Source organism: Lissotriton vulgaris, chromosome 4_1, assembly GCF_964263255.1.
Source record: "Lissotriton vulgaris chromosome 4_1, aLisVul1.2, whole genome shotgun sequence".
Taxonomy (NCBI): Eukaryota; Metazoa; Chordata; class Amphibia; order Caudata; family Salamandridae; genus Lissotriton; species Lissotriton vulgaris.
Genome location: NC_141691.1, coordinates 2,051,922,465 through 2,051,946,144, shown reverse-complemented (window position 1 = coordinate 2,051,946,144; position 23,680 = coordinate 2,051,922,465). Strand labels below are relative to the sequence as shown.

Genomic DNA, 23,680 nt, shown 5'->3' with positions numbered 1-23,680 from the left:
ACTTGTTATGTATTCAGTTGAGTGACTCCATATTATGTTCATGGCAAGATTCTTTCAATTTTGAGCCCTCCGTTCATTTCTTAACGCCCTCCTGGGGTGGGCAACAGGGCATGTACAACCCACCACGTACCTCATTCCATTTGCCCCAGATCTTAACTCACTTCCCTGGGGAGCCTATATTGGAGTAGATTGTCTTTTCTGCTATCCTACATGTGTCCATATGTGCTTCTCAGTCCCTGATACACAGAGGTAACACCGCCCCTAACCACAAGCTTTATTTAGATTGACAACAATTAATCCCAGCGTCATCCAAAGTTTCCATAAAGTTACAAAGGAGACCTTGATATCTAAAGAACATATTTTAATCTGGGAATAAGGAAAATTTTAACCAATCCTTTATACCAGTGATTCTTAACCTTTGGTCTGGGGTCTCCTGTGGTTCTGCGAAGCCTAATCAGGGTGTTGTGAACTGCTTGGAAAATAAAATATTAACAGATTAAACTAGTGTACATCAATAAAGAAGCAAAATGCAAATTTCACATATTTTTCAATGTTTTGCAAATGTGAATAATTTGGAATCAGCACATTAAGGTGGTATATTCAGATTGATTTACGGCAGCCGTGCAAGAACATCAAACAGAATATAGGATAGATGATGGGTGGCCTCAGTTGAATAAAAACAAATAAAAAAAAGGAATCCAACTTTCCGAAATAAATTAATATTTTGATTTCTTTTTTTATGTTTGTTTGAGAATGAAATAAATTATTTTATAATTTGTGCATTTGTTTGATGCATGCTTGTTTCTGTAATTTTTTTTTATTGTTTTAGGGGTTCAACCGGGGTCCCTGAATTCCAATAATGACTCAGTGGTGGTCCCTGTATTAAAGTAATGATTGAGTAGGGTGTCCCCAAATTCCAGTAAAGATTAAGTGGGGTCCACAGAGGTCAAAAACAACTACTGCTATAAAAAGATAATTTGAGCAAAACATAAGTTACCCCATTGCTACTTATCTTCTCTTAGTCTTTTCTGAGCTGATTATCCAGTATAGCTTATATATGCTCACTGTTGGATCTGACATCCCGGAGCCTGACTCTAAACAATTCCAGATTAGTCTTCCTTAACTTCTGTATCTAAGACCCAAGTTAAGTTCAGCAAGTTGTTCACTAGAGTTATTTAAGTGTCAAACTAAAAGGTTGCTCTTATTCTGACTTAGGCAACCAACTATGGAAAAGCATGATCCAGTTCTGCACGGCCAGACTGTAATGTGTCTATCAAGTAGTTCTGACCGTCCGCTGTATATTTAAGTTCTCTGTGTAAACCAGTTTACTGAGTGGTGCAGATAGTGGAGCCAATGACCATTAGTGAAAATGCTATAACTCAATGCAAGATCAATTTTAATTCTACTACTGAGAACAACACGTAAGTAATAATTCTCAACATTCAACCTGTGTCATTTCTGCTTATTCCAATCCTAGTCTTACAATGCTTTAAATCAGTGCTTCCCAGAACTTTTAATACACCAGCCCCATGTTTAGAGCAACAAACTTTCACAACACACCCAGCTTTGGTGGACATGAGGCAGACAATTTTTAATGTAACCATAGCTTTGTGTGGTAGTGCAGTGTCATTTACATACTGCACACTTTCCATTGAAATGGCCACTAAATTTGCATTGACACACAGTTTTACTGATAGAACTATATTGGACACAAGTGATGTGTGGAAATCGGGTTTCAGTGAGTATTTATAATGTGTGCATCACCAAGTTAAGTGTCTTTTTTGGTTTGATCCTTTCAAAATCCTTGTTCCCATCACACTTCAGAAGTACAACAATTTTTCTTTATTGTTGCGTTCCTAATTGCTAAATGAGTACAGTTCATTTCCAAGTATTTAAATTTTTTTGTGTTCAAAAAATGACATCCTACAGACATCCCTTTCACACTGTGGCCCACAAAATTGTCACATAATTCACTTTAATTTTTCTTTTTGCAAATTCGGACGAGTTTGAAAACTCCAATCCCTATGTTAAAAAAAAAGAAAGTAAACAGCAGTTTGTCAGAAGACATAGCCTGACATTTTACCTTTGTCTTTAAAGCTCAGCAAATGTGACAAGCACAGAACTTAATGGCATCGTTATTTATTGCTTTGAATGCGACCCGTCAAAATTGTCCTGCGATTCACAGTTTGGGAAATGCTTCATTAATTGATAGTGTGCTTAATGGCTGTATGTGAATCAAAGGAAAAACGGAAACTGAGATATTACATTGGAGGAAACCAAATCATGGCAAACCAATTTTAAGGGAAGCCAATATTAAGGAAATGGAAATAAATTGAAAATAAAAGCCAACATTTTAAAAGGAAAAATCCAAAATGACAAATCTTGGGTGGAGTTTAACAGTAGTGAGGAATGGCTGATGTTTTCGGGTGATACCTTTTTAGGGGTCAGTTGAGGCTTAGGAAGGGTTTTTTAAGAGTTTGGAGATGGGCAGAGTTTAGCAGTGGTGAGGGATCAGGAGTGGGTGGGTAGTCGTAGTGAGGGGATTTTACGCTTCACAGATGGGTGGAGTTTAGGTGGGGTGGATTTTTAGGGTTCAAGGATGAGTGGAATGTAGGTGTGTTGGGGGGTTATTAGGGATCTGGATGAGCTGAGATTGGCTGGTGATGTTTTTTTTGTGTTGACATTTTTTATTGGCATTTCATAAATACGAAGAACCTAATAAAATAGCATGTTCTAAAACATTTAGGAATAAAGAAAAATTGATAAATACAGTTATATATAGAAAAACATACATCAAAATCCATATAATAGCATAAAGGAAGAACAATTAGGGGTAGAACATATTAGCGTACGTAAAATTGATACAATGACCATTAAATATGAAATTGCTAATGTGTTAAGCCAATATATTGTAAGTAATTAAAAGCTGAAGTTATTAAAATATTAATTTGCTAAAAGATTGAATTACACATTTTATTAAATACATATGTTTGAATATCGAAAAATGTAATGCACTGTTAAGAATATAAGATCACATAGTTGATAAGTATCAATGTAATATAGATATGTACTGACTGAATAGAATGTATTAAGAGTACCAGTCTATGAACTATGTAAATGCCGTAACTAGGCTATGTAATGAGAGGAATAGAAAAGAAAAGGAAAATAAAATAATTAATTATCAATTAGCTGAGATGGCCTTAGTAAATTAAGCAGTGGAAGTAGTTGCAGAGACAACTTCTGTTTGTAAGAAAGGGTCCCACATTTGTAAGAACAATTCATTTTGGTCTTGAATGTTATATATCGCTCTCATGTGAGGCAGTTTGAATCATTGATGCTAACCAGTTCTCCTGGGATGGTGGAGACGGGGATTTCCAGTGACTTAATATACAAATTTTAGCAGTAGCCAACGCGGTGTGTACAAGACGACATTGTGGTTTGGAGAGAGTAGGGGAATCTCGTAAGTCATGCAGTAAAATAGTTGCTGGCGAGAGGGGTAAATGTAAAGGAACAGTCTTTTGTAAAATCTGGCGTATATAGGAACAATAGTGATTAACCATGGGCCACTTACAAATGATGTGGACTATGTCACAGCCAGAGGCATCACATCATCAGCAATTAGTATGTGATAATAGACCTGCCTTATGTTTTTTACCAGTGACCAATGCCAGTCATGGAGTATTTTAAATAAACAAAATTTTTAACTAACCTCCCTGGCAACGTTGTCTAAGTTTTCTAGTAAGACCACCCACTCTGCATCTTCATAGGAAATCACTGGACGTGATTTCCACTTAAAACGAAGATCACGGGATAGAGGATGAGAAAATAATTGTGTTGTGAGTGTTTTATACAGACCAGAAATAAACCCTTTGTGTCTCCCCCAGGTGCGGATATAAAATTCTATTGACGAGATTTGCAGTGTCAAGGGTTTTGGACCTTAAGCCTTAATAAGAGAGTTATTTATTTGTAAATAGTCGTCTGTTTGTAGTAAGGGAAGATTAAACTCATCTACCAATTGCGAGAAAGGTTTGAGATCACCATTATGATTAATCTGATCTAAGGTAAGGATGCCTGCTGATTTCCATTGGGGCCAAGAGAGAGTTTTCCCTTTGACGTGTATTCCTGAGTGGGGCTTTTACATGTAAACTAGGACTAAAGCCCAATATACGGTTTGTCCTTTGCCATGTTTTACGCATTGCAGCTAACATAGGATTATGGGGGTCTAGTCGGCTTGTGCCTGACCCATATAGGGCTGAAAGACCGAGTTCTGTAGACAACAGGAATCTCTTAACATGTACCCATTGTGGTGTGTTTAAAGATATCTTGGAGCATGTATGTAAGGTAGGACAAATATAATGCAAGTGAATAATGTTCTATCGAGGGAAATCATACCTCCGCTAGAGTGATGTGCATTATTTGCTCATGGTTAGACTGGGTTTTATTGAGCCCCATATAAAAGATTTTATCTTAGAGTCTATGAGACGTAATTTAGATAATGGAATATGAAGAGGAAGCATTCCGAGGGTATAAAGAAAACTAGGGAGGGTAACCATTTTTATAGCTTGGACTCTGCCCCACAGAGACAAACCCAATATTTTCCATTTATCGAAGTCACGTTGCATCTGAGTAGGCAAGGGACTTATATTATCTGTAACTTTTGCTTCTGTTCATAAGAATACCTAAATATTTTAAATGAGAGGGTTGCCAGAGGAAGGGATAATCTTGGATCACACATTTTGAGGTGCCCTCTGATATAGGAAGCGCTTCACTCTTGTCCCAATTAATTTTATACCCAGAAAATTATGAGAAATTCTCTATGATTTGAAGCCGCGATGGTACTGATTGTGATAAATAAGTAATGGTAAGTAAAATGTTATCGGCATAAAGATATAATTTAGATTCTCCCACCGGAAGAGGGATATCAATAACAGAGTTGGATTGATGAATTGCTGCTGCCAAAGGTTCAATGGCCAGAAAACATAAGAGGTAAAAGGAGGCTACCCTGACAAGTTCCTCTGCAGATTGGGAATGTATCGGAAACAAAAACCCAGCAGTTAACTAGTGCAGTAGGCTGCTCATATAACAATCGTACTTTATTTGTAAATTGTTCTCCCAATCCAAATTGTTCGAAAATATTGAAGAGATATTCCCATTCTACATGATCAAATGCCTTCTCGGCCTATTGGCAGATTATCATTCTGTAGTTACTGGGATACCAGCCTGCAGTTAGGCTTGGGTGAGGGGGTGTCACATGCTGAAGACAGCAGATTTAGAAAGGAGTTTGACTAATATTGACCTGTCTTAAGCATCTCATCCAGTTTCTGTTTGTGAAACATTGAGAGCTTGCATAGCGCCAAGTGTCTCATGTTATGTATGATACCTTCAGTCGAAAAAGTGAAAAATGAAGTTTCAGAATGCAACCTACTATAAAGAAAAATGTCTGGAATAGCTGGAGGTATTCTATCTTCACAAATGTAACAGTCGGCAAATAAATATAATATTTGTTATTTTTCAGATACTACTGAAAGTGATAGGATGTCAATAAGAAATCTGTGTAATTGTACCTCAAAATACAAATCTGTCTTTTAATACCACTAAATGGATTGCAATGTTCTTGTTTCTTAATGTTCAGCTGTTTTTTATGGCTTGACTCCACCCCTTCCTTTATTTTTACTTTTCTGAATAATTTAACTCTAACTCCCTCTCTGGACTCACTGTTAGAAGCTTCAGAGAGTTTGGTTTTCTGATATAACCCACTGAGCTTCCATACTAACAGAATTTTAAGTTCTCTTTTCACAGGCCTCCTCCACAACAACAGAGCACCATTTCTGCATCAATGCACCAGCACAGCCCCAAGTCAGCACATGCACAGCCCCACCACAGCATCAGTGCAGCCCAACTTTAGCATCAGCGCAGCACCACCTCCACACTAATGAAGCACCACTTCAGCATCAGCGCAGCATCGCCTCAGCACCAACTCAGTCTGCCCTCGGAATCTGGAATCTGTTAATTCTCCCCTAGTGTCCATCCGCTGCTTGTGTTGTAATTCAGGTACCAGTTCCCAACCTTCAGCCTCCCATTGTTTATGTCCTCCCCGCCACCCCCGCATAACCATAGAAAAGCTATAACAAACAAGCATTAAAAGAAGTTGCCAGCATTGCAAGAACAAAAACATTTGGAAAATATTTTTTATGTCCATTCTTATTTTTAATAGGGTTGTTCAGTTGTCCATAATGTCGTCTCAAGCGCGCATTTGAAGCGCATCACTTACCCTGTTACGATGATACTATCCTGCTGTATGCTGGTAACTGTGGTCCCATACTGGAGCACAACTGCTATGAGTTAACAGGGTCAGCTGCTCCCCTACTTATAGAAGGGCCTACGAACTGTTTGAGGAGCGAGATGGTACAATCCGGTGGCGTAAGGCGTCTGAGAATCCCCGCTGTGTCCTTGGTCTAGTTTCATCAAAGTGGTCTTTCCTTTCATATATATATATATATATATATATATATATATATATATATATATATATATATATATATTTATATATTACTTACTGACGGTCGTCAGTAGGTATATATAGTTAGGACCTAGTTTCCATAGGAAATCCCCAACATTCGATTGGGAATAACTTTGGCGCTGGTTGATGAATCTTCGCAAATTTCTCCAAGAAGATGGCTCACTCCGGTCCGCTCCTTCCCTGAAAGTTTGGGGGGGATTCGTCAAGTGGGGGCTGAGAAAAAAGGGTGGTCCCAAAACGTGTTTTCCCCATGTTAATTTCCATAGGACCTTTAGACTCGGCTACAGCTTGAACCGCTGAAGGGAATTACACCAAACTTGTCAAAATGGTAGTGTCTGGTATGCAGATCACGCTTTTGGTAAAATAGTGTAAATCCCTCCAGTGGTTCCTGAGAAAAGTAAAAGAGAAACAAATTATATATCTATACGCGCGCACGCACCCCCACGAATTTGCGGATTTTTGGGGGGGGGGGCTTGGGGGGCTTCTCTCTTTTATTTTTATGCGTTTTATTTTAATTTCGAGGGTGCCCACCCCTCGTTTTAGTCCCGAGATCACCGCCGCGGCCCGAGCCGCCTCAAGATGGCCGCCGCCGCCGCCTGGTTGTGGGCGGGGCCGGGACGACGTGGTTTCCTCTTCCCCCTGCCTGGGGGAAGCCTTTGATGTGCCCGCCGGTCTCCCGTGCCAAGGGGGAGACCGGATAATGATGCCGGCTGGTGCGGGGCTGGTGTGCATGGGATACGTACAGGATATGACGTGATGAGTCCCACAGACCAGTGAGGGTTCCAGTCTCCCCATCAAGAGTTTGAATTGCCGCACTTGCTGTGCGTGGACTAAAGTCAGGGAGATGAGCAGACAGCCCGGTCCTGCCTGACGCCTCTCGCCACAGGTGACTTTCACACTCGCCCTCAGCCCAGCCCTGCCTGACCTCACTCGCCACAGATGACAATCACACTCGCCCTTGGCCTCAGCCCGACCCTGCCTGACGCCGCTCGCCACATTGACATTCACACTCGCCCTCAGTCTGCTCTACATTGAGTGAGAGGAGCCGGTCTGGGCCTGGCGCCCATCCAGGCAGGGGACTGGAGCGTGGGTGTGATTCTGTGTCTTCGCCCAGTGATGGGAAACTCTTGTGCTCGGCCGCCCTCTGCTGTGGCGTTCGGGAGATAAGCTGGTGTCACTTCTCACTTCACAACGTCACCTCCGCAAGTGTCACTCTGAACACCTACGAGAGGGTCACTTCTGCCGCCTCTGCTGGGCCTACAAGTGTGAACTCAACCATCTGTTTGCGATAGTTTGAATGTTGGCTCTTAACACCCACTGTTATCTCAGAAGTGAGCGGCCTATATCTATATGTGGTTTAGGAAACCCATTCATGAACGGTTCGGCTCGTTTAATTTCTCTAGAAAGCCTTTTCGTAAAATTGACCGCCCTTTGAAACATCGTAATGCCATGCATCTATCCTAGCGGGCAGACCCCACATATTGCAGTCACTATAAAGCCCTGTTATCCTTTTAAAGGGAACTAAAAACAAGTTTACAATGAAGGGGCCATGCTCGTTAAGTGGACGCTTTCCGACAAAAAAGGTCAGCGTACTATGTCGAAGGCTGAATATACACAAGAAGAGGAGAACAAGGCCAGTTAGAATTAGGGTTTTTATGATTATACCCACCTAGATGGACTCCTGCCAACATCCAACTAAGTGTCAACGTAATGGATAAAAGCAACGCTCGCTATTTAAAGTGCTTAGAAACGGGTAGAACTGCGTTGTATGAAATGCTAAATAAATGCCAATGTGTTGTTACACTTTTCTATGGATGCTGCAGCTGCAGGCCCGGGTACTAGATTGTTCAGGCGGCAAATGGCCATGCATTCGAGTTTTAAACGTGTCTTTACTACATGGCCAAATGGTGTGATCCTGGGCAAATCTCTTATGTTCCAGTTCGTTTTAGGTAAGCCGTGCTACTTGCTTGCGCGGTGCTGGATGAACACACCGCCCCCTCCCCATTCCGAATACGTAAAACAGAGCCCCATTCGCATATCAATTCGAAAAGAGACAGTCGTATTACCAGCATTTCAATAGGATCTCCTTACACTGCAGGACAAAAGAGGCCCGGGAGACGGTGGGGGCTGCGGCACAATGGCTGTGTTTACTGTAAGCACGCACCTGCTAATTGCACACATTGAACTCTGCAGAAAGCACCTCAAACGTTCATAACAACGCCCTTCCTGCACTGCCGCATAATGAATGTACACAATGGGTGCATTCCCGACCCATACTTAGATTGTGTCTGGGCACAACAGTAAAACACGCTGAAAGGAGCTATTCTACAGGACATCAAACTAACGGCCTTGGGTTAATAGTGCTGCCCCGCACAGCAGCGGGTTGATGCCCGGGAAGCCGAGACCCTTCCCTGGAGACAGCCTATCTTCAGAGGCCTAAGGCCCACGTCAATAAAGCGATGCTAGGCCTGGCGCCTGTCCGACGACGGAATAGGCTGCTCCAGCGTCAGATATAAGGACTGTCATTGGCAGAGGATTTTTGGAATTAAAGGTCCTCTCCTTGTATATTTACGGTACAACGGAGACAAATGCACCCCCCCCTTTATTTCCCCGCCCCATGCTCCCCGGGTGTCTTTCCCTTGGTATGCATAAGGAGGTCGAATGGTGCTTTGACTCAGGAGAAACTAGGATGCCCACCCAACACCAAGCGCCTAGAGATAATTCCATCGTTTATGGGGTCTAGAAGGGCAGTTACAACTCGCGAAAATAAATTACCCATATGAGAAAATGAAGGATATGTACGGCATGTGGAATATACCATCAAACATCAGAATGTAAGCCCTCAGTCCCAGAACACAGGGACTAGTTTATATTATGTGTGTGTGTGTATACATATACACACACACACATATATACATACATACATTTATATACATATGTATATACACAAACATATATATATATATGTATATATATATATATATATATATATATATATATATTTATTACCTACTGACGGTCGTCAGTAGGTATATATAGTTAGGACCTAGTTTCCATAGGAAATCCCCAACATTCTATTGGGAATAACTTTGGCGCTGGTTGATGAATCTTCGCAAATTTCTCAAAGAAGATGGCTCACTCCGCTCCGCTCCTTCCCTGAAAGTTTCGGGGGGATTCGTCAAGTGGGGGCTGAGAAAAAAGGGGGTCCCAAAACGTGTTTTCCCCATGTTATATATTATATATATATATATTGGCTTTTAAAAAACCAATGAAATTCACTGAAAAAACCATAGGTTATAGACTATATATAGTTAGGAATTAGCTTTTAAAAAACTTGGAAATTCACTGAAAAAACCATAGGTTTTAGCCCTTATATAGTTAGGAATTAACATATAAAAAACCATTGAAATTCCTCCTATATAGTTAGCTGGACATTTTATTGATATAAAACCAATGAAATTCCACATATAGTTAGTTGCACTAACTATATATTTCGCGCATCCGCAATCCAATGCTGATGATGTCACATATTACATCCTTCATGACATGGTCAGTGACATCACTGATGACATCACTGATGACATCACTGACTGACTCATAACTACTCTCGATCAAGCCGTGGATCGGCTATTGCAACCCTATAAGAGCAGAGCGCAGAGCAGTTATGAGTTTTTCAATTACAATTATGTAAAATGGAACATCTCATTGAGGGTATAATGTTAGTCCCTTAGAAAGATTTTTTCAAGACACTGAAATACTGGTCAGTGCAGTATGTCCCCTAAAAGCGATTGTTTTCTTCCTTTTTGTAAATATTATACAGGAACGATTTGCGACTCGATTGGGTCGCGATTGCCGATCCACGGCTAGATAATATGATAGAGTAATAGACAACTATGTAATTTGTTGTTGTCAGAAAATATGTAAACTATAACCACACTACACTCACAAATGGCGCTTCCAATATGATGTATGGTTGTCCTTTGTTTGTGTTTTACCTGTTGGTCCAGAAACTGGTTTAAAAATGGCGCCACGCAAAGCGTAAATGTTTGACACCGAGGAAGGGAGTTTTCCCGAAACGCGTCTGTCTTGAAAATAAATACTCATCTGTGCTGAAATCCCGGGAGTGCTGCCTTTCTTTTCGTTGAAATTGAAAAGGAGTTGAGCCTTGTTATGTTACGCGGTACACCACCGTGTTGCAGCACCCGCTTTTGAATAGTGACTCGCTTTTGGTGTGATTCGGAGCAGTGATAAATTCATGCGAGTGCACCGCCGCCACTGAACTTGGGAAGAGTGGGACCATGATTCCTATCTATAAAGAAAGAAACGGACTAAAGTGTTGCACGAGACCGCGACGACACGCGGTAAGTCCGGATTACTTTTTCTTCACGCAAGATAAATTGTCGGTGGCGGCTAAGCGAGGGATACGTAAGCGATACAGTGAGTTCATCGTGGTTGTAGTGCTCCGAGAGCGGAGCACCGCATTATCCACCAACAGACTGAAATGTTTAATGTCACGGAACGCCGCGCGGCGGCAGCGGGGATGTTTAAAAACAAAAATCCTGACATCACGCAACCACCGCAGAAACCGGTGGCGGAGGCGGGAAACGCCCTGGCTGTTCAATTCATGAAACTGGAAAAGCTCTATGAAAGAGAAATACGCAAATGATGGGAGGGCACTTCTCTTCAAAGTTACATCGAAGTGCAAAGAGTCCCACGGGGTCTGCGTATTTTCACTGTACCAGCCTACGAAACCCGGATCCCTTGCTGCTGGAAGCATGGGCGGCACACATTGCAGCATCGTGCAAAGGGATGTTGGAAATCCTGATTCAATTTGCCTGGAGCGATCGGGATAAGGCCTTGAAAGAGATCGAAACATTGGAACAGGAATTAACATTGAATCCTGAAAAAGAACAACAGGAACAATTAAGAGCTGGAATGAAGAAAAGATTAGAGAAATACGAACTTAAGATCAAAAATCGTAAACAAGAAAAATACGATCGTGATGAACGGGACTATGCTATGGGCGGGATTTTAACGTTTGCCAAAAGATACGATCAAAGCCGCAAGGAGTTGGCAAACAAGAACAAGAACCCAAAATCAGCGGCGCCAACCACTGTGGAAACTTCGGAATCAGAAGTCACAGAGGATGAAAGATCAGGTGAAGATCTGGCGGGCTCGTCGGACGCAAGCTTGAAAACCCCTTTTCAGCAGGAGTACAAAGTCATCCAACAAAACTGGCTAAGGGGTGGCAAAAACAAACCCCCGGAACAAGAAGACAAACCAGAAGGGGCGGCTGGAAGGGGAAGGGGAAGGGAAACAAGTGCCCCCACAACATCGAGAGTGACAAGGAGCAAAAGAGGAGCCAAGTGGTAGAAAAACAGGACCTCCTAACAATCGTTAACCTATCACACATGAAACTCACAGCTTGCGAAGAATCTGTATTGAAACTTGGACTCACATTCTGCCCGAATGATCGTATAGAATACACACAAACAAGAATAGATCTATTCAAGTTTATTCGGAAAGTCAAACTCTACAAATACTATAAGATCAAACCTACCCCCAAAGAGGCTAAGTATTTGAAAAATAGTCGAAGAGAAACAGATCTTCTTCAAGTCAATGACTTAACGGCTTTAGAAATTTTGGAAAATCTCAGACGAGAAAATGTCGTGGAAGAAGCCACAACGCCGGTAACACTATCTCAGAGACTATTGAGAGTTGACATAGAGCAACAGTCATCCAGCAGTGGATTAAAACTAGGGCTCCCGGTTTTATGGTATTTATTTTTTTGCCTTTTTCCGTCTGTATTTATCCATATTTATTTTTTGGCCATTTTTTCTGTATTTATCCACATTTATTTTTGTCACAAACAAAAGACGACGCTACAGCTAGTATTTTTCCACATTTATTTAAATTGTGAATGCACACATGCGCTCGGTTGTTATTGGTCAACGCTATGCTATACATTCATCTGAAAACGTTGCCATTTGCAGCATGTCCCAAATATGCTTAAAAGTGCTATCACAAGCCATTGTCTCAAAGCCTTGCAGTTTCTGCCATCGGCAGGGTGCTACATCCTCTTCCCCCACTGCACACCTTACTGCCACACTGAGAGGCTAGTAGTAATGGCATGTAAAGACGTGACTGAATGCCAATTTAGGCCTACATTTCAAACGTTTAATTTTTGAGTGAAAATCAGACGAGGATTTTAATTACTCAATATGATTGTTAATTATGTTAATTTACCCCACTTTCGCTTTCACTGAACCTAATTTGTTAAGCCATTTAAATGGTACTTGCTTATCTTTGTGGCACTATAAAAGTTTTCAAATGTCTGCAAACTGACAGGACCTAAGTGTAGTGGCACTACAAAGCAGGGGCGCAATGCAGACCCCTACATTCACTGTGTTGCAAGGCGCCCACCCTTCCTGGGGCCCCCAGTCCACCAGAAGGATACGATTATTTGTGACATAGAAGTGTCTCAGGCCCCCTCAACATATTCTGTGGGGAAGGGGCATTATTTTGTATCATGTCAGGGCTACCAATTGATACACATTGAATCATGCAAAAATGATGTTATTATTTACATATTCACAAAAAATAAAGCGACAAAAATGATGGCAGACTTCTGTACATGAAAGTTTGATTCCCCTCCCCCACCCACCCCTACTTATGAGTGCGCAGGAACCATGGCTGCCCCCAAATCATTGTGAATGAGACACGTTCTTTCCAGCAGGCATATTAACCCTCTGTGCTATGAGTCACAACCTGCACTAGACGAAGCTTCGGTCTCTCTCCGGGAAGAACATTAATCACCGGAATGGTCATTTTTATTGATGCCAGAAATTGCAGACTATTTTGGAATCACAGCCAGGGGGGCTCAAGGGCGGTGATACGGGGCCCCTACATCGGGTGCTGACTTCAGGGTGCATCCTGTTTGCAAGTTCATTTTAGTTTTAAAAGCACTCGCTGGCCAGTGCTTTGTCTCCAGGACTTTCCGAGGTTGGCCTGGAGAGTTTTCTTCCCTCGTTGCTATACTTGGAGCAATCGGCAGAGTAAAGAGGCAGGGGCCGAGGGGTGAACAATAAAGCCTCATTAACATGGAAATGGTCTTTCAAAGACCTGTGAAGTACTCGGGTGCGGCTGTGTGCGTGCAGGGAAGCTGTCTCAGCCGGGCTGACACCTCTTAACCGTCTAAGGAGGGGGAGACATCAGATGGTTGGGGGTTTGATTCTATTGAAGTGAATGACTAAATATACTTGTATTTTCCCGTTTTTATATATAAATACAGACCAAGGAAAACTTGTTTCCCGTCTGTATTTATATGTAAAAATCCGTTTAAACGAAAAACCGGGAGCCCTAATTAAAACCTACCTCCAAATTTTTGCCACAAATGCCTCCAGATGCCATAGACACTTTCTCGGATTTAATGATCAAAGAACTAATGGCTTTAAGATTAGTAAAGCCACCGAGGAACAGAAAGGACAATCTTACTAAAGCACAGAGAATGGCTGTTAAAGCATTGGCAGAGGACAACAGCATCATATGCAAACCTTCTGATAAGGGAGGAAATGTGGTTATCTTATCACGGGAAGCATATGTGAAGGAAGCAATGCGGCAATTAGGAGATGAGACATGTTACGAACCCTGCTCGAAACTTGCATACCAGGAGAGCATAGAGCATCTTTGTGGCCTATTGAAGAACTGGCATGATAAAAACATGCTCGACCTGGATGAATATCTATTCTTGAAGACAATGAATCCAATCTTACCAACATTTTACTATCTTCCAAAGATACACAAAAATATGGACAATCCTCCGGGGTGACCCATTATTTCATCAATAGGAGGATTGACAGAGAACCTCTCGAAATTCCTTGATCACTATCTGTTTGAAATGGTTCTGTCCTTGAAGTCCTATATCAGGGACACAACAGACTTTATCGAGCGAATTGAAAAACTGGAGTGGCAAACCTCATACTGCCTAATAACACTTGACATTACCAGTCTTTATACGTGTATTGACCACACTAAAGGGCTACATGCAATTAATCATTTCTTGCAGAAACGACCATTGAAGCTGGCAATGCACAATAAAATGTTACTGGAACTGATTGAATTCTGCCTGAGAAACAACATATTTCTTTTTCAGGATAACATGTTCAGACAAATCTCCGGCACGGCGATGGGCTCCTGCTTCGCCCCCAGCTACGCGAATTTATTCGTGGGCTGGTGGGAGGAGCAGGTAGCCTGGGCCCCAGAGAATGAGGAGTGGTCGAACAAGATTGTATCCTGGATGAGATACATAGACGACCTGTTCCTAGTTTGGAATGGTACGTCTGAGGAGGCAGAATCCTATATTCAAGTGTTAAATAACAATAGTTGCAATTTGGTATTTACTGGCCAAATAAGCTCTGTGTCAGCGAATTATCTTGACTTAAGAGTGGAGGTATGAGGGGAAGATCAAAACAGCGCTCTACAGGAAACCCACAGCGGGTAACAGCACGCTACATGCGTCAAGTAGTCATCCTCAGAGCCTAGTCAGAAGTATCCCATATGGGGAATTTTTGAGACACAGACGCAATTGCTCGTTTGATTCCGATTTCAGGGAAGCAATCACTGAAAGTACAGACAGATTTTTAGCAAGAGGCTACAACAAGAGCCTGTTGGACAATGCACTCCGACGTGTTCAACAAATACCGAGGGAGTCCTTGTTCAACAAAAACAAAGCAAAAATGAACTTGGAAGAAGGGAGGTTCCGCCTTATAACCACATACTCATGTGATTCATACAAACTCAGACTTTTAATGAAGAAACACTGGCATGTCCTTAAAACGGACAACATTATTGGCAAGGACATTCCCCAGTCACCCCAGATTACCTTCAAAAAAGCAAGATCTCTTCGTGACCGACTAGTAAATAGCCATCTTGATCCCATAGTTAAGAGAAATAGGTCAATTAAGGAAGCTAAAGGGTTCTTCCCTTGTGGAAGATGCAAAGCCTGTGCATATAGCAAACGGGTACTGTCATACAAAGTGAAGGGTTGTAAGGGTGGCAAAAGAATTAACAAGTTTATGTCCTGCCATACTAGTTATGCCATATACTGCTTACGCTGTCCATGTAAACTCATTTACATAGGGAGCACGATCAATCCAGTTAAGTTGAGAATCCTCGAACATATGAGGGCGATTGCGAGCAAGGATTTCACTTATCCAGTTGCTCGACATTTCGCAATTAAACATAAAAGCGACAGGAATCAGCTTCAATATTTTTGTCTGGACTGTGTCCCTGAAAGTTCTAGGGGAGGTGATAAATTATTGAAGCTTAGGAGACTGGAATCCCGGTATATAGTAGACCTACAGTCATAGGCCCTGGAAGGCCTTAACAGCAGTGAAGAAATGTCAGTACATCTGGGTTGATTGAACACAATTTGAGTCAGGCAATGAATGTATCTTATGTAATCTAAGTGTGTATAGCTATAATGTTTACGTGATGATCAATGTTTCGCACTATATTTTGCTATAAGATAAGCACTTATGTCAGTTTTCATGATTAAGTACAGTTTGAGTGTTTTTCACCACCTTTAGGATGCGGTTTATTGCATTTACAAATGTTTACTCAGGACCTGGACCAATTTGTGAAAGTATTCCTGTGCATTTAAATGTGTTTTTAATTAATGGGGGGAGGATCACAGTCGTAACGCAAGGGACTGGGTAACCCTTATAGGGTTGCAATAGCCGATCCACGGCTTGATCGAGAGCAGTTATGAGTTTTTCAATTACAATTATGTAAAATGGAACATCTCATTGAGGGTATAATGTTAGTCCCTTAGAAAGATTTTTTCAAGACACTGAAATACTGGTCAGTGCAGTATGTCCCCTAAAAGCGATTGTTTTCTTCCTTTTTGTAAATATTATACAGGAACGATTTGCGACTCGATTGGGTCGCGATTGCCGATCCACGGCTAGATAATATGATAGAGTAATAGACAACTATGTAATTTGTTGTTGTCAGAAAATATGTAAACTATAACCACACCACACTCACAAATGGCGCTCCAATATGATGTATGGTTGTCCTTTGTTTGTGTTTTACCTGTTGGTCCAGAAACTGGTTTAAAAATGGCGCCACGCAAAGCGTAAATGTTTGACACCGAGGAAGGGAGTTTTCCCGAAACGCGTCTGTCTTGAAAATAAATACTCATCTGTGCTGAAATCCCGGGAGTGCTGCCTTTCTTTTCGAAAAGGAGTTGAGCCTTGTTATGTTACGCGGTACACCACCGTGTTGCAGCACCCGCTTTTGAAGAGTGACTCGCTTTTGGTGTGATTCGGAGCAGTGAGATATATATATATATATATATATATATATATATATATATATATATACATACATACATATATATATATATATATATATATATATATATATATATATATATATATATATATATATATATATATATATATATGATTCACCAATGCCCTAGAGCTGAGCTAGGCGGAGCACGAGTGTGTCCTGAAAAGCTCTAGGGCATTGGTGAATCATATATATATATATATATATATATATATGACAAGAAACTTTGCAGAACGAAGTAAGCTCAGATACTGGTTCCGAACAAAGAGGAAGAGGAGCTAGAGATATAAGGCTTGTTGTGACGGATGAATTTTGTTTTTTACAATTGGAGCAACAGACAGATCATCACACCACGAGAGGTTGCGGGAGAGGAAGAGGCTGAGGAAGAGAATACAGAGAAGAGGAGAAGAAAGATACAGGAGGAGCACAAGATTGGCAAACAAAAAGATCTATGCGCTCCAACACATAGAAACCAATGAAAAAGTAAATGCCATTAAGACGATCATAAATCTGAGTACTATGGTTTTATCTGAAGAACAACAATCAGTATTAGAATTGGGACTTTCCTACTGTGACGAAAATGATTTTAAATATCCTAACCATAGAATGGACTTGTATCAATTTGTACAAAAATTCAAACTATAAATAATGTTGATGAACAGAAACCTCCAAAATTCCTCTGTACCAGAAACTCAGTCAGTTCCTCTGGATGAACCTAGCACTTTGAGTGTAGATGATGCACCCGTCCTAGAAGATCTACTGTCCCTGTATGATGAAAACAATGAGAAAAAAGAAATACAAACGAGCCACTAGAAAGTAATGAATCTATAGGACTCCTAACTTTCAATTTGGAGAGAAATGATCGTACCCCATTTCGTCCGCTCTCAAGATCGCGCCACAAGACAACCTGGACATCTTCAGTGAGAATTCAACAAAAGATCTTAAACATTTGTATTCCCCGCCCGGAGCAGGACACACCCACTCCGAGGCCACGCCCCCTAGTAATCTCAGCCCATAAGAATGTGCATGTACAGGAAGCGCAGCAGTTGAGCGCAGCGGGCGCGACGAATGCGCTACGAAGGCGCGCATAAGGCAAGCTCGTCTGCGCTCGTCCGCGCCGAGACGGGCCTCGGGCCACCCCCCCTATCTCCCAACAGCCAGCTCTTTTTTTTTTTTGTAAAACAATTTTTATTGCAGATTCCAAGTTAAGCAGTACAGTTAGTATGCAAGTACGTATATGCGGGATCCCAATGTCTCACACTCCTGCTAACAAATATTTACACAGCCTTATTACCCGCATCCCTGGGGCCGGGCGGCAATTGTCTCACACAGTGTATCGTTTCCGCCATTACTCGATGGCGTATCCAGTGATCTACCGCTGTCTGCTTTTAATTTTTCCCCCCAACTCCCCCCCCATCCAGCATCTGGTCAGTGTGATCTGCGAAATACGATGTCGATGGGATGCTGCACTCCCCCCCCCCTCTCAACACCCCCCCCCACCCCTCCGGTGTTCTATGGTGTCCCGTGCCCGGTTTGCAGTATTCTTAAGTGTGTTGGTGACCTGCGGAGTCTGTAGTTGGTTAATGAGTGTGTGTGTCCGTGGTAGGCGCTGGGATTGGCTCCGTTACCTCGAGAACCCCTGGGTCTTCTGCGTCCTCCTCCTCTTCACTCTCCACTGTACTATCCCTGAGTGCCTGGACTAGAATTTCCCACGCTAGTGCTGCTTCTTGAGCCTTCCCGTCGGGTCCCCGTCGTGCCAGTTGATACCTGATCGTGCTCTCTGCTGCCGCCCATTTCTGAAACTCAGCTAGCCATTTCCGGTGTGTCGGCGCTACCTTAGATTTCCATCCCCTGGTGAGTTCCCTCTTCGCAAGGAGTAGGCCCATGTCTATGAATTTGCTTTTCAGTTTAGTCTTACGTGTGTGTGGAAACCAGTGTAAGAGTGTAGTTGCGCCATCGTAATGTAATTCCCTGTCCGTGACCTCGTTCAGGGTGTCACCCACTTCTCTCCAGAAGTCCTGCAAGTGCGGGCATCTAGGACACGCTGCGTCCACTGCTCCAAAGTATCGTGCTATTTTATTCGGGGTAAGGTAGGCTCTGTGTAGGATATAGAGCTGTATTAATTGGAATCGGGCGTTTCTAGTGCTCTTCCTGGGCCTCTGAACCAATTGGGCCCATGTCGTATCCGGGATCTCTCGCTGCAGGTCAGTCTCCCATTGGGCCTTTAGGCGCGCTAGGGGCAGCAAGGTGCTCGCAAGTATTCTGGAGTGCAGGCACGTGACTGCTTTGACTGTTCCCGCGGCCATCATCACGTACTGACACGGAGGCGACGTCGCAGGCTCAATCAGTCCCTCACCCCAGTGCGCCTGGATCACTCGAACCACAGCTGCGTGCAGTAGGTAGTCCCCTCTCGGGAGGTCGTATTGTTCCCGTAAGGACTGGTACGGCGAGAGCACTCCGTCAATGTAGAGGTCCCCCACCACCTGCAGGCCAGCCTCCTCCCAACCTTGGAGATTCGACCAGTCGCCGCCATGCGGCAACGCAGTAAGCATACCCAACGGGATTTCGGGTGCGTACGGGTGTCCGGGACCAGCACGCTTTTGCACGCGGTTCCAGCATAGCCTCAGTGTTCGTTCCTCCTGAGACAGATCCCTGAGTGCTAGCCTCTGCTGCAGGGTGATATATGCCAGCACATGGCGGGGGGTGCCAATGTCCCTCTCCTGCTCCGGGCCCCGGTATACCCTTGCCACTTCCTGTGTGAGGAATTGCAGCTGGGCAGCCAAGTAATAAAGCTCGAAATCAGGGACTGCGAGTCCGCCCTCGTTCTTCGGGCGGGTCAGGGTCGCCAAGGCTATTCTCCGTCTACCAGTTCCCCACAGAAAGGACACCACTTGGGACTTTAGTCGTCGAAATACGGTACTCGGTATCCACACAGGCAGGGTCCGAAAGAAGTACAATAATCGCGGCAGTGCGATCATTTTAAGCAGGGACACTCGGCCTGTCATGGACAAAGGGAGGGTGGCCCAAAAGGTCATGTTACCCTGCAACGTTCGGATACAACGGTTTATGTTGCCTTCTAGCAGGTCTGCGGGTTCGTGGTAAATATATACCCCCAGGTAAGGCAGACAGGTCGGTTCCCAGCGGAGTTCGGGACGGGTCAGGGGGCACCTCTCCGCCCTCCGGAGGGGAAAAAGGCAAGTCTTCGCCCAATTCACTTTCAGTCCCGAAACATCTCCGAAACGTGCCAGTAGGGTTTCCGCCCCCTCCACCGCCTCCTCAGCATTATCCAAGAACAGCAGGAGGTCGTCCGCATACAACGATATGTGGTGATGAATCCCCCCTTCCTCCAGCCCTTGGTAGGAGTCACCCTTCCTAGCCAGTGCCGCCAATGGCTCGATCGCAAGGGCAAATAGCAAGGGAGAGAGTGCACACCCTTGTCTAGTACCCCTATGCACTGCATACCTATCCGATATCAACGCTCCCACTCGCACCCTAGCGCCCGCCGATGCATATAGTACCTCCGTCCACCGCACATAGTCATCCCCGATGCCAAAACCCCGCAGCACCCTGGACAAGTAATTCCAACCTAGGCTGTCGAAGGCCTTCTCTATGTCAATCGCCATCACCATAGGGGCTCTGGCGGACGGCGGAGGGTCCGCTACCAGCCTCAGCAACCTGCGAATGTTATGTGACGTATTTCTAGTGGGTATAAAGCCCGACTGATCCCTGTGGATCAAGTCTTGCATATGGGCCACCAGCCTAGTGGCCAGAATAGTGCTCAAGATTTTATAATCTGTCGTTAGCATCGATAATGGTCTGTACGATGCCGGGTCAGAGCTGTTCCTACGCGGTTTTAGTAAGGGAATCATGATCGCCTCACGCATTGAACAGGGCAGCTCCCCCTTCTCCTTCGCTTCATTGTATAGTATTTTGAGCCGTGAGGCAAGGATATCTATGTATTTACAGTAAAATTTGACGGGCAGCCTGTCTACCCCCGGTGTTTTCCTGCGCGCCATTCTCTTTATGGCCCCCCTAATTTCCGCTACGTCAATCGGGCCCCCGAGGGCCTCTGCTTGGTCCTGCTCTAGGCATGGCAATTGTATCTCAGACAACAAGGCCTCCAACCTCTCGGTTTGATCCTCTGGACCTCCCCTATATAGCCGCTCGTAATACGCTTTAAAGCATTGTAATATGTCCGGCTGGGTGTTATACGTATCGCCTTCCGTGTCCGTCAGGGATAGTATTGAGGCAGCACCCCTACTGGGGTTCGCCAACCAGGCTAAAAGCGTCCCCGTCTTATCTCCCTCAGCGAGTGCCTTGGTTAAGTATGTCTTGTGATCAAAACAGCGAAGGCGCTCCACCTCCACCGCCACTGCTTCCCGCGCTGAACACACCCTATCCTGCATGTCGGGGCGATTGGGCCGGCGTATCTCCACCTCCCTCAGGGCCTGCTCGGCCTTGTCCACGTCTTCTACGAGCGTTCGCCGCACGCCCGCGAACTTCCCTATACAGTGCCCCCTTACCACTACCTTGAACGCGTCCCATTCCACAGCCCTTGAAGAGGCAGTCCCCTCATTCTCGGCAAAGTATTGGGATATTCTATCTTCTAACGCTCCGCTGAACGGCGGGTCGTCCAATGTGTCCGGGTGAAGCCGCCAGGTTGGGATTGGCGAAACTTTGTTCATCCAGGCTAATGTGAGAAGTAAGGGGTTGTGGTCCGAGATCGTGCGTGCCAGGTACTCAGTTCTGGCAACCATTGGCAACACCGACTGGGAGCACAGGAAAGCATCTATGCGGACGTGGAGGTCGTGCATACCCGAGTAGAAGGAATAATCCCTATCAGTTGGGTGTTGGATGCGCCAGGCATCCGTCAGGTCCCACATCCCCTGCCATTGTGATCTGTGTTTTGCTAGTCTGTGAACCGGAGATGCGTGTAGAGGTGGGTGCGACCTATCGAGAATGGCGTCTTCCACAGAGTTGAAATCCCCCCCCAGCAGCACTGGTCCCGTTAAATAAGAAGCTAACTGTTTGGTCAGTCTAGTGAAGTATGATGCCTGTTCCACGTTTGGCGCATAAATGCTGCAAAGTGCCAACTGACGACCCCTGAGCAAACCCTCGACTGCCACATACCTCCCTTCTGGGTCCACAGTGTGCCTAGTGACCTGGAAAGGAACCCCCGCCCGGATCCAAATCAATGTTCCCCTGGCAAATGCTGAGTATGTGGTATGGAACAGTTGACCCCTCCACCTCCTCTGCAGTGCGGCGCCCTCCTTTTTAGTTAAATGGGTTTCCTGTAGAAAGGCAATGTGAATCCCTCTGCGGACAAGGTAGGCATGTACCTTATGCCTCCTTGTCATGGAATTTAGTCCCCGCACGTTCCAGGACACACATTTCAATGAACCCATATTAGCCATCACCCCAATAAGTGCAAATTAAGTCAATAACCGTATGCTTCCGGACACCAGACACCTTCCCACCACCTCCCCCCCCAACATCCCCCTCAACCCCCCGTCCCCAGTTGTACCTCGAGTCACCCCAACTTCTCCAGGTCCCCCCTCCCCCAGAACAGGACCCAACCGCAAAGTAGTGGCTCCCATCCAAACTGGCGAGCAAACGTGCTCACGTAAACCTGTAGTCCGTAGTATTCACCACGGAGGCCTTATGGGCCCTGTGGTGCGTGGGTTGGCTACTGAACCTTTCAAGCCTTGTTCCCATGCCCCTCCGCCCCACAATACACAATGCGACTCATAAAAGAAAAGTCTCACATTAGTCCGTTCCAGTGTTCATGGAGGCGCCGCTTTCAGGTTCTCATCTCTCAGAAACCGTGGACAGCTGTTAGGCCTCAAGGATTTCCCCCGAAGTCTGAGGGGTGACCTTCGGGCCCCTAGCCCCATCCAGCCCCGAGAAGTCAGTGTCTGAGCCCGTGGCCAGGGCCTCCGATGCTGATTCCCTTGCCGATTGGACCGGCGCCGATCCTGACACCTCTTTAACTGCCTGGAGCGCTGCTCTCCGTTCCTCTTCAGTTTGCGATGTGGACGGCTTCTTGGATCCCCGGTTGCGCCCTCGGAGCCTTCTCGATCGCCTGATCGTATGGTTCTGGCGCTCCTCCTCGGCTCTAAATCGAGCTCCATCTGTGCCCGCCTTGTAGGTGTCCCACCAGGTCCATGCGTCCGCCGGAGTTTCAAAGAACAGTGCCTTGTCGTCCACTATCACTCGCAGCTTGGCTGGGAACAGCAGGGAGTATTGCAATCCCTCGGTACGTAGCTCTTTTTTGATAGGGAGGAAGGAAGCTCGCTGCTTCTGGGTTTCAAACGTGTAATCCGGGAATAGTGTGACTTTACTATTGTCCACCTGAAAAGGGCCCGCATCCCTGGCCCGCTGGAGGAGCCAGTCTCTGTCCTTATAGTGGAGCAATTTGATGACCACCGGGCGCGGTGGAAGACCCAGGCGCGGGGGTCGGGAAGGCACGCGGTGCGCCCGCTCCAGGGTGAAGAAGGGAGATAGACCCTCCGGGGCAACCACAGTCTGTAGCCAGCCGGTCAGGTAGCCCACCATGTCCGTACCTTCTATTTTTTCCGGCAGGCCCACCAGGCGTACGTTATTCCGCCGACTGCGGTTTTCAGCGTCCTCTGCCCTCTTCTCTAGGGCCTGTATCCGCTCCATTGCTTCCGTGAGCTGTCCCACCATTGATTTTTGGGCCGGCACGACATCCTGTAGGGCAGCTTCAGTGGCCTTGACCCTGTCCTGCAGCTTCGCGTGATCTGCTCGTAAGAGTCCAAGCCCCGTCGCCACTTGACCAATATC

General features: G+C 44.8%; 1 protein-coding gene across 1 annotated transcript in view; it reads left to right on the top strand.

The window, feature by feature from the left end:
• Positions 1-23,680, top strand: part of LOC147724943 (uncharacterized) — a 322,726-nt gene that overhangs the window by 26,927 nt on the left and 272,119 nt on the right. The window lies entirely within an intron of this gene.